Below are 4861 nucleotides of genomic sequence, written 5' to 3' on the forward strand. Positions count from 1 at the left end.
ACAACCCTCCGCCCCTCCTTCCCGGGATTTGTGTGAGGGTTGAACCCGGGCGGGAAGCCCTACCGTATGTCTCCTAAGACAGGGGCGTTCGGTTAGGTGGAGCTGAGACGCGCGGGATCTCTAGAGCGCAAAGCCTGAAGTTGAGAGTGCGCTCGCATTCTTGGTGGGAGCCTTTGGAGTTCCACTCCCAGACTGGTTATCGAACAGATGTTTACCGAATTCCCACTGTGGTCAGACGCTCTTGGTGGACGTGGCAGTGGGGTCACAACAAAGTCCTCTGCTCATAGAACTTTCGTGAGTGAAGTCCAGTAAAGGGACACATTCAGAGAGTGACACAGTCAAGGAAAATAGCGAAAAACAGTAGGGAGATGGGGGGTGGGGGTACTGTTTAAAATAGCTTAATATATCAGAAGCTCATTTTACAGAATTCCGGAGAAAGAGGAACACGCGACTGTCTGAAGGGAGGGTGGTTCGAGTGGAAGGAGCAACAAAATGTTGAGGCTCCGAACGGGGATTTTCGGGGCGAGTTATTGGGGATTGAGGAGGAGTTTATAGGAGTCCCTACAGAGTGGAGCCAGACAGGATGCTGCTCAGCCGGACCTCTCACTCCACTGACAGCAGCTTCGTGAAGGTTGTCCATGACTTTCACCCGGCCAAATCCTCTGGTTATTAGCCCTTACATTATGGTTTGACAAGAAACTATAACAATAAGCCCCATCAAAGGTAATCTTTTTTCTTTTCCCCCCTTTCTTTTCTTTTTTCTTTCTTTCTTTCTTTCTTTCTTTCTTTCTTTCTTTCTTTCTTTCTTTCTTTCTTTCTTTTCCTTCCTTCCTTCCTTCCTTCTTTCTCTTTCTTTTTTAACGAGACAAGTCTTCGCTGTTCTGGAACTCACTCTGTAGACCATGTTGGTCTCGAACTCAACAAAGATCCGCCTGCCTCTGCCTCCCGAATGCTGAGATTAAAGGTGTGCATCATTACCTCCGGGCTAAAGATTATCTATGTATGTGTGTATGTATGTATGTATGTAAAAATGTATATATGTATCTATCTAGCTCTGTATATATATATATTCATGAAGTCAAGGTCTCACTATGTAGCATTGGCTGGACTGGAACTAGCTCTTGTAGACCAGGCTGGCCTTGAACTCACAGAGATCTGCCTCTGCCTCCCAAGTGCTGGGATTAAAGGCGTGCACCACCACAGCCTGTCAGTTCCTAGTTTCTGTCTGTGGTTGGCTTGCTCCATGGCTGTGGTCTGTGTCACCCTGACAGCAGAATAATGAACACTTCACTTTATGATATCCAGGAAGGAGAGGGTGGGAAAGAGGGAAGGAAAGACAGATTGACTCATCACAGATCTTCTGTAAATGGAGACTGCACTTTTGTTTCCCAGCCATCTAGACCGGAATAATCACACAAAACTATAATAATAATAATAATAATTATTATTACTATTATTATTATTTTCGAGACAGTTTCTCTGTAGCTTTGAAACCTGTCCTGGAGCTAGCTCTTGTAGACCAGGCTGGCCTCCAACTCACAGAGATCTGCCTGCCTCTGCCTCCCGAGTGCTGGGATTAAAGGCGTGCACCACCACTGCCTGGCTTCTAGCTAGCTCTTATATCTTTTTTGGTTTGTTTTGTTTTTTTCAAGACAGGGTTTCTCTGTATAACAGGCCCAGCTGTCCTGGAACTAGCTTTTATAGAGCAGGCTGGCCTTGAACTCACAGAGATCTGCCTGCCTCTGCCTTCTGAGTGCTGGGATCAAAGGTGTGTGCCACCACTGCCTGGTTTAACTCTTACATCTTAAATTAACCCATTTCTATTATTTTATATTTTACCACAAGGCTCATGGTTTGTTATATCTTGCTTCTTGGGCGGCTACATGGCATCTGCCTGACTCAGCCTTCTTTCTCTCTGCATTCAGTTTAGTTTTCCTGCCTAGCTATATTCTGCCCTGTCATAGGCCAAAGTAGCTTTTTTATTAATCAATGGTAATAAAACATATTCATAGCATACAGAAGAAATCCCACATCATCTCCCCTTTTCTGTTTAAATAAAAAAGGAAGGTTTTAACTTTTTTTTTTTTTTTTAGTTTTTCAAGACAGGGTTTCTCTGTAGCTTTGGAGCTTGTCCTGGCACTAGCTCTTGTAGACCAGGCTGGACAGGTTTTAACTTTAATATAGTAAAATTGCATCTAATAAATCAGGTCATCTATTTTATCTTTGTTGGGATTCCCCTCCGTATGCCAGACTTGTTGGAGGTGGACCCATTGTCTTGCATGAATGAGACCCCGAGGTCAATCCTTCACACTGCCAAAAAGAAAAGGAAAGCAAATGTAAACTTCACATTGCCAGTGATGAACATAATTCACCCAGGAGCATGAATGGCTGATAAGTAACTGGATTTTCTCTTCGGGCTCCACCCCTTTCCTTTCTCCATTCCCTCTCTCCTCTCCTCTCCTCTCCTCTCCTCTCCTCTCCTCTCCTCTCCTCTCCTCTTCTCTCTCTCTCTCCTAAAAGAGGGTTTTTCTGTGTAGCTCTAGCTGGCCTGTAACTCACTTTGTAGACCAGGTTGGTCTCAAATTCAGAGATCTCCCAAATACTGGAATTAAAGGCATGTGCCACCACCCTTTTCTTTCTCCCCTGGCCCCAAGACAGGATTTCTCTATGTATTCCTGGCAGTCTTGGTACTCACTATATATATACAACTCTCTCTCTCTCTCTCTCTCTCTCTCTCTCTCTCTATATATATATATATATATATATATATATATATATATATATATATATATATACACACACACACACACACACACACACACACACAACTCTGGCCTCAAACTCAGAGATCTGCCTGTCTCTGCCTCCAGAGTACTAGGATTAAGTTTTTCATCTCCTTATTGTGTATGTGCACAGGTACAAATCGAGTCGGGATAGCACTCATGCCTTGAAGCACGTGTGATAATCAGAGGACGATTTTAGAAATTCAGTTCTTTTTCCATCATGTGGGTCCCAGAGATCAAACTGAGGTCATCAGGCTTGGCATCAAGTGCCTTTCCCTGTCAAGCTGCCTCTTTGGCCCCAGGAAAGTATTAAAATAAATGCCACGAGTTTGGGGACATGGCTGGAGAGATGACTTAGTTGGGAACATGCTTCACAATGAGCATGAGGCCTGGAGTCTGGTCTCCTGTACACACATAAGCTGTTTTGCACAGTGGCGTGCACCCTTAATTTCAGCAATGGGGAGGTGGAGTCGGGATCCCCGCACTATGCTGACCGGTCAGCCTAGCTGAATGATGAACCCCAAACTCGGTGGGAGACCCTGCCTTGAAAAGTAAGGTGGAATGTGGAACTGGGGAGGAAGTTCAGCCATTAAATGTGCACACCACTCTTTCCGAGGACCAGCGTTCATTCCCAGCCCCCTGTTGGGAGGCTTACAACCCCCTGTAACTTCAGCTCCTGGAGATCCAGTGACCTCTTCTGGCCTCTGCAGGACCCTGTAGTCACGCGCACATATCCCCCACACAGGGACACATGCAAACACAATTCTAAAAAATGGTGAAATGCCAAAGAAGCCAGCCCCTGCTGTCCTCTGGCCTCCGTGTGGACCAGCCCTATGTATGCATACAGGCACGCACACTTGCAAAGGCAAAAACACCTTATTTTTGAAGGCTGTGAAGTTTAGGCTGGCCTCCAATTTGCGATCCTCCTGCTTTACCCTCCCAGGGTGCTGGGATTGTAGGCCATCTCACTTGGCATTTCAGCAATTTGTAGAGCACACTCGTGACTGTGGCACCTCTGAAGCCCCACACTGTCCTATGTTCCCTGGATGCTGGCAAGAGATATACATAAGGTAGTCATATTTCTACCAAACTTGGCCTGTCCCTTGGCTGGTCTGTCATATGTAATTATTTTTAAATTCAAAATCCCTTTGTTTCAACCTCTATCCAGGCTTCTCTTGAGGGTGACACAGAGCAGCTACCAGCATTTCACAGATGGAAACTGACCCCGGGGAATTCATGTGTTAATGGATGAGTGGCCTTGAAATTGGGAGTGTATCATTTTTGGGGAGACTCCTAAGCCAGAGCTCTGTTCTTGCCCCCTTTCCTGGGTTTGGACCCTTATACATGGCCTACCTACGAGATTCTTCCCTCTTGATGCCCTGCAGGCATCTTCATATTCTCTTTTTTAAATATTTATGTGTGTACCATGTGCATGCCTGGTGCTGTTATTAGTCAAGAGGGCTTCAGATCCCCTGGAACTCTGGGTCCAGACAGCTGCCATGTAGTGGCAGGGAACAGAACCTTGATCTTCTTCGAGAACAAATGCTCTTAACTGCTGAGCCACCTATCCATCCCCAACCTCTACATTCTGAAAAATGGCTCACCTTCTGCCTAATCCCGCCTCTTCTCTCAGCTTTGCGGGGCCCTGAGGAGCAACCTCAACGCTGTGCTACCCAATCACAAGTCTGGTCCTATCCTGAGTGGCTGACAACCTCGCTGTCCTCCATGCTCCAAGTTCCATGCTTGCCCCTCCTCTAGTCACACACCTCTGACCTCACCTTTTAAATCCGTTAACTTCCTTCCAGCTCTGCAGCCTGATACAGGTTTCTAGGGGGACGTAAGGTTCACTGTGGATCCCACTGAAGCCTACTTAATACATCTCAAGAAAAATCGCATAAAAAAATGCAGGGCTGGGGCTGGAGAAATGACTTAGCGGTTAAGAGCACTGGCTGCTCTTTGAGTGGACCAGGGTTCGATTCCCAGCACCCACATGACATCTTAGAGCTGCCTGTAACTCCTGTTCCAGGGGATCTGATTCCCGCATACATACTTGCAGGTAAAACACCAATATGTATACA

Source organism: Microtus pennsylvanicus, chromosome 7 (assembly GCF_037038515.1).
Source record: "Microtus pennsylvanicus isolate mMicPen1 chromosome 7, mMicPen1.hap1, whole genome shotgun sequence".
Classification (NCBI taxonomy): Eukaryota; Metazoa; Chordata; class Mammalia; order Rodentia; family Cricetidae; genus Microtus; species Microtus pennsylvanicus.